This window comes from Pagrus pagrus (genome assembly GCF_965226575.1).
Source record: "Pagrus pagrus genome assembly, chromosome: 1".
Classification (NCBI taxonomy): domain Eukaryota; kingdom Metazoa; phylum Chordata; class Actinopteri; order Spariformes; family Sparidae; genus Pagrus; species Pagrus pagrus.
Window position 1 is genome coordinate 7370128 of NC_140185.1, and position 13263 is coordinate 7383390.

The 13263-nt window shown below is 40.1% G+C and overlaps 1 long non-coding RNA gene across 1 annotated transcript in view; it reads right to left on the minus strand.

Annotated features, from left to right (window-relative positions):
* Nucleotides 1-3030: 3030 nt before the first annotated feature.
* LOC311272844 overlaps nucleotides 3031-13263 on the minus strand; it is a 141810-nt gene continuing 131577 nt past the window's right edge. The window contains exons 2-3 of the long non-coding RNA XR_014624606.1: nucleotides 11174-11227; nucleotides 3031-3113 (exon numbers count right to left, since the gene is read on the minus strand). This is a non-coding gene — a long non-coding RNA (uncharacterized lncRNA). The remainder of the gene's footprint in view (nucleotides 3114-11173; nucleotides 11228-13263) is intronic.

Genomic DNA, 13263 nt, shown 5'->3' on the forward strand with positions numbered 1-13263 from the left:
AAGTTTAAGTTTCGCAGCTCTACTGGGTCCAGAAACCACCGGCACAATCCCAAAAATGAAAGCTCACCTTCTTAGTGTGCTTGTGACTCATACAAGCCATGTTTACATTGTAGGTACAGCCAAACACGAAAGGTCTTCATACGTTACAAGTTCAATGTAGCCAGAGCGTTACACATGCAACTGTAACAGTTACTTTAGACACATCTTCATTTTTAGAAGCTCTGCGGGAGACCTGATACATCTTTGCACCTTTTTTGATAGTGTGACAGTAAGCTTACATAAAGAAACTGCTTAATCTCAGAGTGAATTCACAATATTAGTGACTCAACAGGAGTCAACATCAAAAGTTGTTGTGTGGATGCACTCCACAGACTTGGTGCTGGTCATGGTAATATTATATATTGAAGAGAAGATGAACACACTTGGCTCCAATGATTTTTTTGACCGACCTTTCGATCACACCAGGTCCTTCTGAAGGCAGGCTCAATACAAGTGTCAGGTACAGCTTCATACATATAGATCTCACATCATCTCAGATAATACTAGATCTACTGGTTGAAAACCTGAACAACTGACAGTATTTATTATGGTATTTTAAATAGAATTGTTATTTTTAAAGCTTTTTGTTTCTTTGATACATGTACTGATTTATCTATTTTTTTTTTTTTATCTATTAGATTTTCTGGATTGATTCCCATAGCTATAGTTAGTTACAACTCTTACGCTATTATAATTATAAAAACAGGATATGCATTGATCGGCTTACTTATCCGTTTTGAAAAATTGATTGATTGATAATATAGATAGTCTAACAGACTATTGTTGATATTATCTAAATGAATACAGGCCCATGTGTCCTTTTCCTTGTAGCATTCACTTTTAGATCACCCTCTTCAAGCTGCATAATTGAGACATGTGAACTTATTTGGGACATACAAACACATTTTACTAGGCCTGGTCACATACTAAAGTGAAATATAACCTCCTTGGAAACATAATTAGAATATTGTAATTTTGAAAACCTAGACTGTAGGTATGAGTTATCTGTAATACATTGTAGTTGGGCTTAGTGAGACAAATTAATCTAGCAAATGTTAGTTTCATAATAATAAAGTAGCAGCTACAGTATAAAGAACACAAAGTGAAATAATGAAAACGAGCAGCAACAGAGCATTCATGTGGCATTTTTTATAGCCCATGCTGTACCGTAAACTTTGTATTATGTTGTTACTGTTGTTGATACTCTTCTCTCCACATAATGAAACTCAAGAATAATGGATGATCGATCCTAACCCGCTGTATTGAAAGGGGAGGAAGAAAACGATTGAGATACTGATGAGTTCACACATTTTCAATGGAGATTTTAACAATCTTAAATTTCAGAGCCAGTTTTGCCAGCAAACTGGATCCAGTATCAGTGTGCTCCATTTGGAAACCAGTTAAAAGCTGTCAGAGATCTCTTTGTAAAAAGAGCCAATTGATTGAAACGAGATGACGCTTGGATGTTGGATGTAAATCTGTCTCCACACAAGGTTAAAGTCTCGGCTGAACTGAGGGACAAAGCAAGAAGATGTGCTGCTCTGAAAGTAAAGTATACAATGACGTGACCACATGTAAGTGTTCTTTATGAATCTTTCAGTTCTTTAAGTCAGAACCGTTTAAAATGCTAAAGCTACAATTGTTTGTACAATCCTGGCACCATGATTGATAACGTGTCATGCCCTAACATCCCTCATAGAAACAGCTAATATGTCTGCCTATATATTTTTTGCAACATGACTAATGCATTTGAATTGACAATCTGTATGCCTCACTAACAACATGTCTTACTCACAGCCTTTCTCCCAGCATTGTTTATTGAGGAAATAATGTGAGGCTGTGCATAAGTTCACTCCAGAGTGTCTTTCATGTGTTATATCTATGATCGTTTCAATCAAGCACATGTTCATATCCTCTTTTTCTTTTTGCATCGATGCGTGCAAGGCATTGTGAGCAATGTCCGCTGCATAGCAGCAGATGCCCAGTATGTTAACGGATGAAGCAAAATGAAGGTGACTGGTAATGGTTATTGTTTTGTCCCTCTCTGCCATTTAATCTCCTCTCAGAGAGCTTCATTAGGCACTGGAAAGGCAAACGGCTTGTAGATAAAACTTGATCTGTAAGCCAGGGACACTCAGGACAAGCCAATCTTCATTCACCTGCTGGCCCGAATGGCATCAGCACCAGTCCAATTTTCTGTCATGAGTGTACCCTGTCACAGATCAGAGGTGTTTTATTCTTTTTCAGTTAAAGGCATGTTTTTGTAGCAAGGTTGGATAAGCTATTAACCAGTATATAGCATTTTCTTTTACATAATGTGATTTTGAAGTCCACCTACAGTCAAAAAGTGTTTTCTCTGTTTGTTACCACAGTTGAATGTCCAAGATTCACTGTGTAGAATGATGTATGTACAGAGTTTGTTACTCTATATACTGTACATAACTAAACTAGCTGTTTTCACATTCATCAATTAAGGTATACATTCTCTCTGTCCTCATCAAAAATCTGATTTCAAGAGACGAGCATGATTTGTGAGCTAACACGTATTGTAAAAATATCAAATTTGAACATATCCGTAGTTTGCATAAATGTAAACATTTTATTCTGGCGACTGGGCTGTTTCTTACAGTCACTGCTAAAAGTGTATATCTGCTCTGTGATTTTAAGAGGCAAGCGTGATTTGTGACATTACAAATAGTCTGGAGACCTGTCCTGGTCCAACATTCAAGTGTGTGGAAACTTGAAGCCTCCAGCTTACATTAAGAAGGGAGTAGGAGACATTTTTAATCACTCAATCAATCTTTATTTGTATAACGCCAGTTCCCAACAAAAGTCATCTTGTGGCACACCAAATTGAGCAGGTCTAAACCATACTCCTTGATTAATTATTTACAGAGACCCACCATTTCCCCCATGAGCAACGATTGGCAACAGTGGCGAAAAAGTGCTATAAGTATAATAATAATAATAATAATAATAATAATAATAATGATGATGATGATGATGATGGCAGGACCACAGCAGCAGGGCCAACCATCATCCATGTAAACCTGTGAGACGAGAGAGCGCAGAGACTGCGGGGAGAGAAGCCAACTCAGTAACATGTATTAATGATAATGCATTTTGTGTCAAGCAGGAACATTTTTTAGAAAAAACAACACATATTTGCATAATTATAGATTTGGTATTTTTTAATGAGTAAGAAGAAGTAGATGCAATTTTAATGATTTCAAAAAGATAATAGCATTTTTTGGTGGAAAAAACATTTCAGAAGCAAATTATGAGTCAAAGTAGAGTGTTCTATATACATGTTAAAACATGTCTGGAGGGGATCTTTAAAAATACATAATCAAAACACATTGATACAGAAAACAAGACTAAAAGTCTACAGCTACACTAAAGGCATTAAGAGGTTGTGTTTCCATGTAGGGATGCTTTGAGCTAAATGCTACCAGCAGCTTGCTAACAGCCTCACAATGATGGTACTAAAATGATGATGTTGAGCAGGAAATATGTCTGCCATTTTTGTTTTATGTCTTCGCATACCAACCATTGCTAATTAGAACTAAACATAAAGCGAGGCTGAAGTATCTAGTCATCAATCAAAAAAATATTTTTTTTAAGAAATGGTGGCAAGATATTCTCCATCAAACCAACAAATGCAAGAGGAAAAGTATTGTATCGATGGAGAAAAACTCAGGGGATCACCAAAGTCTGTATGATTCATCTTCTGGTGACCATGAATGACTGACTTCTGCCAATCCATTGCATGTTTCTTGAAACATTTCCCAGGATAAGTCAAATCATTGACTTGCTGGTGGTGCTACAAGAAAAGTGCACAATTCAACATCACTTCCACATATTAGGACCATGAATGTCAAAATGTAATGGTAATGCATCCGGTATCCGTAAAGATACTTGAGTCTGTACAAGTGTGGCGGTCTTATTGACAGGCCAACATTTCAATCCTTAGTACTGTGCCGTTAGCACACCTAAAAACAAGCTACATGCTAATTCGCTATTGCACTGCCAACCAGACTCAAACCCAAAACTGGATGAGAAGCCAAGTTGGCCACTTTAAATCCAATCTCTCCTTGTGTCAAAGCCAGGAATGGCACTCTGAATGTAAATGAAACATGCCAATCTCCCCATCCCTGTTTTAAATCCTCCATCCACGGCGATAGAAGGAAGGTAGAAAGCATTTTGGCTGTGATTTGTTTCATGTGAGGCACCAGGGAAGTGTGGAAATGTTCAGTTGTTATTAGGAAGGACACGGAGGAGGAGGAGGAGGAGGAGGAGGAAGAGATGGCTGGGGCTCCGGCTATGGGAACGGGCATGGCGTGAGCATATCAGGCCAAGCAGATTGTGTGGTCTGAGTGGCTATTAAAAGTGACAGGATGGAGGCCTTGGAGTTGGTGAGCCGCCTGATTACACCTCTCCTCCCCAGTCCCCCTATTGACTGTGGTTAGGATGTAGCTTTCCATTTCCTGCCGAAATAAATTAAAAGTCAGAAGTAATTTGCCTGATGGGGGGGATGCAGGTGTTTTCTCTATCTCTTTTTTTTTGCTTCAAAGTTTCTGAATAAAAATTCTCCTAGCCTGGAAATCAATTGAACCCATGGCTCTTTGATAAGGAAAGGGCTTATTTTCAGCCTGTGACAGTTTTGTGGCGGGGAGGCAAAAAAGGTAGGGATTTGATTAAAGGGGAGATAGTGAGAGATTGAGGTCTTGTTCTTGCCATAGGAAAGATCAAGGCACGTAATCATGTCTGCTACAACGCTGGCTCTACCTCTATGCTCCTGCTCCCTCATTGTCTCTCTCGTTCTCTCTCTTTCTCTCTCTCGCACACTCTTGATTTCCCTCTCACATCTACACACACCACGCACAACCACGCATGCATACTGACATTTCCTCATGCGTGCTTTGTAGTGACATCTGATAAGCAAGGAATGAAGGAGGAGAAATGCTTTATTTTCTCGCTCGCTTCTGTTCTGTCCAAGATCCCGGCTGAACGCGCTCAGATCCCCGTTTGCGCCGCTCACTCTGAGATTCTCTCCACTTGTCAGCATGCGGCGGACATGCGACACCTACACAACCTCTCCAGCAATATCCTGTTGCTGCTCGCAAAACTTGCTTTTACAACCCTCTAAAGCAGCCCCGCCTACACACTGAGAATTTTGGTAGTCTTTGGATAGATGCCTTGAGAGCGCCAAAGCAAGGGCAGGGTGTGAACACTCCCAAAGCTGTTAAACTGGTGAACTGAAAAGCTTTCAACAGCTAGCTGCATGACAGTGACGGCTGTATGTGGGTAGACTACTGCCACCGGGATAAATATTGCATGATGCTACGCCGGCGTAAACAATGGCAAACAATATTGTGAGATGAGTGCAGTGAAAGCGTGTCAAGAGAAAACTTATGTCGCAGAGCATTTTGACTCAAGTGAGTGTAATTACTCTACAGATGAGACGATCACAATCCTTAAACAGGTCATAGCTTCGAGGGAGTCCTTGCTCCACTTTGACCACATCTGCCTGTCCACAGAGGCTCGAAAGCATCACCATTGCGCTTGTTGCTTGTGCTCGTGCTGGTGTCGAGAGCAAGGTGAGCCCCTTGATCATCAAACATCTCTTTCATCTTTCTTTTATTTCAAATGGCAGTGTTTGTACAACACCAGGAATCTGAAGCCTTCCCCTGCTCACAGCTCAGAGGGGGCTTCCACATACCCCAGCCTCCCCCACCTCCCATCCTGTGCTGCTCTGGGACACCAAACCCCCCATCCTGAGAGCCCAAGAGGGGACGCACGGAGGCGTCTGGGGGGGGCGAAGGGAAGAGAGGGAGCAGCGCAGTGAGACAGAGAGGGTCGAGGCATACGGGCTCCCTCTTGCTCTTTGAGTGGCACAAATGAAATTCACATCAGGTGCAGCGTGATCAAAAAGCAGATGACTCAGTGTCGGGCCGTGTTTAGACGCTTGGCTTTACAACTTCAAATGGCACATAGCCGCAGATCACACCAACCTCCATTGCACTCCCACATCCCCCCTTCAGGAACACACACACACTCACACACACAGATAAAGACACACGCAGCCCTCTCTGGTGAGCCCATCTGGGAGTGAAAAGAGGCCTCGCTTGAAGTGCATCCCAGTCGAGGTGACTACATAAATAGATGGAGGAAGGAGGAGGGGGGGATCTTCAGAAGATGGAGGAGAGTACGTGTTTGGGCACTTTCACCTTCGTTAATTTTAGATGTTGTTTATTCCCCTCCTTTAAGCTTTCCCAGAAGAGAGCTTATTGCCTCAGTACATATTTCCATTTTTCACCAGTGGCTGAGCTGCTGTGGGATAATTTCATCTGACTGTGATTCTGGATCCGGTGTTCAAGTTTGTTCACTTGGAAAAAAGCAAAAAGGCTCTGTGTTTAGACGCTCGCCTAAAAACGTGCTTGTGTTTACCAACACAAAGTCATCCAGATACTTCCCTCATACTAAGAAAAAAAGGACGACCATGCAGTGTAATATGGAGAAATGGGCCCACACTGTGTGTTTGAATACTGTATGTCTTGTAGATACTAGTTACCATGAGCTGGATAATGTGCAGCGACCCTCACAGCAAAGTGTGTAATAGACATGCGATCCACTAGAGGACAGCGTATGAGTTTGGGTTTGGGTCGCCTAGGCTGGAAAAGTACACAGGTGTATGAAAAAGCAGTACCAATAGGCAATAATGATGAGAGCAAAGGACAAATGTAAATGTTCATATGACCTGTTTGCTACCAAACTTATATTTCCTTAATGCTAGGACCCACAGAGACCAGTGTCTGTGTGCTGGGCTGGACACCTGGTGGTCGCACCAAGGCTCCTCTCTCCCACAGAAAACAATGGTCCTGAAACACCTCTTCAGTAGTCTCACCTTTAGTTCTGTCACACTATGTCACTATATCACACATTTGCATGATTTAATGCCTAGCGAATATAGGGGCTACTTTAGCTAGTGAGAATCAATTTAGCACAGCTGCTCTGTTGTTGTTAGCGGTGCTGGCTCAGGCGTGTGTGAGCTGACCAATTACAGCTGACTGGATATTCAGGACGGGGGCCTTAAAGAGAGCTGCTAAATCAGAGCATTTCAGACAGGGGGGGAATACAGTGCTGCTGCACAGGACAGTATGACAACTGATGTGGGTTTTGACCATTAAAGCATGTAAACCTATTCTATGAGTAGCCCAACATAAAGTTATAAACCTAAAAGTGAGCATAACATTTCTCCTTTAACAACGTAGTTGTTCTTAGCTAAAGTATAACATTTTCCTAAACTTAACAAAGTAGTTTTGGTGCCTTTATTATTAAAGTGTCCCCGGACGTCGCATTTTATTATTGCTAACTTGAACAGGGAATGAGACCATGCTGTTTTAATGGAAGGGTGAGGCCAAACAAATCAGTGATGCAGTTCACAAGCAGGTCCATTACATGCACACATCATGTGACATTATGGCGGATTTGTCATGCTATTTTTTGTTTGTTTGCTAATAGACTAAGAACATTATTAAGTAGTATTATTGTTAATATGATAAACACTTTTGTAAAGTGGTCCTAACACTTCATGCGAATCAGCATACATAAAGTGCTTAATGTGAAATTGTTAGCAATTTGGGAAGAAACATAAGAATTTCCATAGCAAACAAAAAAACAAACTGAAATGACAAAATAAAGTGAAAATAGATTCTTCAGAGAATAAAACTGGTGATATTCAATGTTTTTGTCATTTTGTCAAAAAATCACACAAAAAGACCAAAACCAACACTGGCTTGATCTTACTAACAAGTGTATTGTCTGTGTATCCTCTGTGCCATAGAGCACCACTGTTGTCCAAAACTATTAAAAAAAAACCACACTGAGCCACACTGATGTGCTGGGTGACTTGTTCCTTCATGTCCATGAACACACACACTAGTTTATTTTGACTCAGTTCCACACACACTGTGCTGATGCTGGAAACAGTTCCCAACCATTACACTATTTACTCCTGTTTCAGTATTGTTTGCTATAAATGACAATACCAAAGATTTTGTTCTTGCATACTAAATAAATAAAATGAATACAAAATAAACTAAATATTCATGACCCATTTTAAAAGAATTGTCAAAATATTGAGACACATATAATTGCATTGTTTGTTTTTTTTTTTGTAATTTTCATCAAATTTGTTGACGGTGGGAATAATACAAGGAATGGCTTGTCAAAAAAAGCTAGTAATACACAAGAATGTATGCATAAAAAATGTTTTTTAAAAAATGCCTCTTTGATTTTACTGTGCAAAAAAGACAGTCAGGTAACTGGAGCATTTTGGTTTCAGTCATGTTGAAATACAGAACAAAACAAAACAAAAAATACTCTGAAAAGTGTGATTTCTTTCACAGAAGAAAAATTGCCATTTCCATGACTTGGGAATTGAACCAAGTCTGCTGGAGTTGAAGGAAAATCACACTCCTCATTTCGTTTCATTCAACCAATGCTGTCCAGATGGGTGAAACTGATTTTGCTGACTTTTTTGTGCAGGCGCTGTATACTTGCATTTGAAATCATCATGCTCATTTCACAACGCCAGAATGATACAGATGAGGATGAGAGATGCAGGACGAGATAAAGAGAGAGAGAGAGACGGGAAGGTGAGAGAGACATGGAAAAGAGAGAGAGAGAGAGGGTGGCGTGTGCCAGAGGGAGTCTCTCTCTCCTCTTCAGCAGGAGCTGTCAGCCGGCGCCGTCAGAGTGGCTATAAACAAAAAGTGTTTTCTCCCTTAACAAGCTCAACAGGACCTTCAGTGGGGAGACGACACAGAAATGCTTACTCTCCAGGGGTGACAGCCACTGTCTGCCATCAATCAGTCAGACTCACTGTGCTACCCGCAGACAATGCCTCAACAAGGGCACAGCTCAGATTCATCACAGAGGGAAAAAACTGAACAACAGGCATGATGAAATATACACATCAGCACTGCAAGCCATTTAATTTTAACGTGCGACACGTTAGGGCAGATTATACAGGAAAAATGCAGTGACAACATCTAAAAATAAGTGTCACACATCGTAAAGGGTATTTTTCTCGAGTATGGCATTAGAATTACAAATGCCAATGTGAGCGACCCGCTGTCAGCGGGCATGCGCGGGCCACACTCACATACTGTATGTATGCACCTACACACACTTGCTTAGACATTATGTCCTTTGAAGCACTGTCAGTGTTTCGAAACTATGCTCTCTGTCACAGAAATCATTTGAAACACTTCTTTCAGAATGTCACAGCCCTGTTTGGGCTTTGATCAAAGCCAACGATGTCAATTTTGGGAGGAACTGCTGTGTGGTAATGCATGATGAAACTGTCAGAAAGTTGTTTCAGCTCGCTCCCCTGTGTATCTTAAAATAATCATTTGGTTGCCACCTCCACATATGTCACCATTTTTTTTTTTTCATTTTGCAAGGATTTCCGTGACGGTTTACATGCATTAGCTGACAGGAAACAAAATGGGTTACATTTGTATGATAAAATATCCTATATTACTGCAGGTAATTTACATGTGTAAGTGATGTTTGCTCCCTCTGATAAATGCTTGATCTGATGATTGTCAAGATCACTTCCACTCCCACGTTAAAACTCTAAGCATGCTGGTGACAAGTCAGACTGCGGTTGTGTGCTGTATGGGTACGTTTTACAGCCAGTGGATCAACTGCTACAGGCTTGTTAGAGCACCATACAGTAGGTCCTATTAAATTTACTCAGGCAGTGGATTGATTTTAATCTGTTTTTGTGATACATTTGTCTCTAATGACAAGTGATCATAATACTTTTTCTAAAACGGTGCATGCTTTATCAAAATTGAACAAATATATTAAATTATTCCACAGGCCTCTTTTGTCAACTTTATTATGTAGGCCTTGAACCAATCCAATCATTAGTTAAGGTAACGGAAAAGCAGTTGATCAACTGACCCAAAGACAGACATTGCCATCAATGCAATCACAATACTAACATGACTAAAAATGAATCCTTCACTGTATTTGAAGAACTCTGTCACCCAGACAGAAATTAATAATCATCTGAGCTGAGCTTCTTGAATAATTGAGCAATGGACAAAGAACTGAGCCCAAAAAGAAAAAAAAAAAAAAATTTAAGCAATACATGCTTTTGGCTAAAGATGGAGGCAAAACTGTGCCTACAGTGTTTTTTCTTCTTTCAACCTATTCAGCTGCAGTGCACCGTCCTCTCTTTTGTTGTCTCGCCAGTCATTTCAAATCAAGGCAACAGTGTCGCTCTTAGTTTTGTTTATGCCACCTCTCTTTCTTGCCATGTGAAGCCCAAGCAGGGGACTGTGTGCCACCAAAGGCAGAGTATGAAGAAGAAATGCTCCAAGAGCTCTTGATAATAAAAAAGAAGTGAGAAGGATACATGTGAGAAAGGACTGAATCACGCTGGGAATCCAATGACTCTGATTCAACTGCGAATAGCCTTGGTACCTTTCAAAAAATAGTCCCAAAGGATTGCATCACACCAATCAAATCCTATCACAATCATAGTGTCTTTGTGCTCGTAAAAATGCACACCTGCGCACCTCAATGCTGAAAAGAACAGGGATTGCTGGAAATGAAGAGGGCCTTTAATTTGCATTGGCAGACGAATAGTTTGTGCTTTGTGGGGCCAAGGGAGCCAGCAGTAAAGACACCAAAGCAGTTTTAACTTGGCTGATCAAAATAAGGCAACCTAAAAACCCTCTCACATACTCAATCTAGATTGTTCTGTCTTCTCTTAAACTGCAGCAACCTCTCATGGATATCTTGTTGTGACTAAATCTGCTCAAGTGAAGTGTGTTCTACTTGTGCTGTGCATGCCGTCAGTATCTCTTAGGTGTTGTCAATTCGAGAGGATTACAACAGAGCATTTGGATGACAGCAAGCCTGACTGCAGTGCATCTCGACTAGTGTGAGGAAAACTCTTGAAGGGTTGGCCAGAAATAATTTTGTAGCTCAACTTTGTGGTTCAAGCAGAGCATACAACTTTTAAGAGAAGAAATAACACATTGCTCTTTTCACTTATCAAACATTGAATTGTTAGGCAATGAAACAACTGCTATAGCTGCTACATACTTACTTAGTCAGGTATAGACAGGTGAAGTTACTCTGCTTCTGGTTTCCCTCACAGGACCTTATATCAGAAAAAAAATGTGCATGTTAATGGCAAGAGACAACATTTGGTGCAAGTAAAGAAAGTCGCAGTGTATTGTGAGGATAGTAAAGTATCATTTAGTTCTATGTAAAACCGCTCAGTAAACTACATCACGCACAATATATATCACTAACAACAACATGGTCGTCATCTAATTAAAAAAAAAAAATAAAAAAAGGGGTATGAAAATTGAAAATCACTAGTTTGACTATGCTGATACCTGGAGTTATGTAAAGGGAGAGTTAGTGAGCTAGCTCAAATGCAGGACCCACTCTACAAGGTTCGCCGACTAACAATAAATAGAATGGAGGAGAATACTGCAGCGCTGTTTTGCTGGAACCCTGGAGAAATTAATGAATGAAGTTCACCCGATTTCCATTGGCAAGGGGGTGAGTAGATAATGACACATTTATTCTTGGGTGAACTTTTCCTGTCACAGTTACTGTCTCTTGTAGCCATTGTTGCGACTGTTCAGCATAAATTAAAAAGAGTCATTAATACATTTTGTGTCTGAAAATTTTTTTTTTTTTTATGCTTATTACTGCTTATTTCTTCCACTCATAATTTCATCGTATCTGAAAATTTAAATAAAAGAGAGAATGATGTGTCTTCATCATTATCTAGCGATAATTCCCTTCACATTATACTTGGCAGAAAATCGGCCGTCTGAGTCTATGGATCTGACTGCTTGTGCCCTGCATTAGACTATGAGCTTCTGTACATGGAAAATAATCCTGCGAGCAGCTGACGAGGCAGTATATCTAAACACAGGACAGCGCCATGAGCCAACATAATTTAACAACACATTAATCTCTTCACTAATGCAGTCAATAGCATATTAAGCGAGCTACAAAAGCAAAATTAATGAGAAGTAATGTGACGCCAGTCTGCAAAGCGCTCCAGTGAAATCCTGAGCAGTCAGCAGGACTGTTTGTGCCAACTCATTTCTCAGCTGTGTCTCTTGCTCTTGCATAGGGATATGCCCTTGGGTGAAGAGGTGCTCAGATTCCACAGATGTCATCCACAAATGCCATAATTCAGAAGGCCGGGAAGCGATCTTCAGCCTCACTTAAAAAACAATTCCCATTGTGACACTGACTCGGCGGTGAGAAGAAAACTTGATCCCCAAGACTCTTAAGAAAGGACTGGTAGTGTGGTAGTGTTTGTTGCAGCTCTATTAGATTATCTGCAGATTAATGAAAGGGCAAAATTATTATTATTATTATTATTAATATTATTAGGTGTGGGGTACAAATCACTATAGCTAAGTAATCAACAATCACAATTCCATGATACTTAATATCATTTATTGGATTTAAAAGTCAGCTGTCATAACTACAAAACTATTCAAACTGTCCACAAACTGAAAAACACAAATGACACTAGCAGATGAAAAATAGTTGAGTATGTACAGTTATTCGAAAGAAACACTGACAGATGTCCACACCAGTGGGTGACAGCGCATGCCGCAGCACTTAAATGTCATTAGCCGGCCATACTGTCCGCTAAGAAGAGGATGGAGAGGAGGAAGAGAGGGAGGTGTTTGGACAGAGACAGTAGACAGATGCATTTGATTCAATCTTTTCAAAACAGCAATATGACAAGTGAGTAGACTATAATAAAAATGTTATTAAATGCAATTTTGTAAATGGCGTTTATTTACCCCAACTGGTTCACCCTTTAAGATTTGTGTTCTGGTCAAGGATGTCTTAGTCCTGTAGATTATTTAAGGATCACTGGAGGTAGAAAATGCAGTCAAGAAACTTGTGTATCTGAAAAATGTTATATTTCTTAAAAAAAAAAAAAACATGACTGGCTGTCCCATCCTTTAAAATTGCATAATTATAGATGGACATGCACACAAATTATGTGAAATGTTCAAAGTTCAATCGGCAAACTTAATGTTATAAGTGCACACATCTAAAACTGGGAGGGTAGACTCCACTGATAATGCAAGTTATTACTGTGTATTGAAAGGTAACTAATGACTGTAAATGCATGGTTTTAGGAGAATA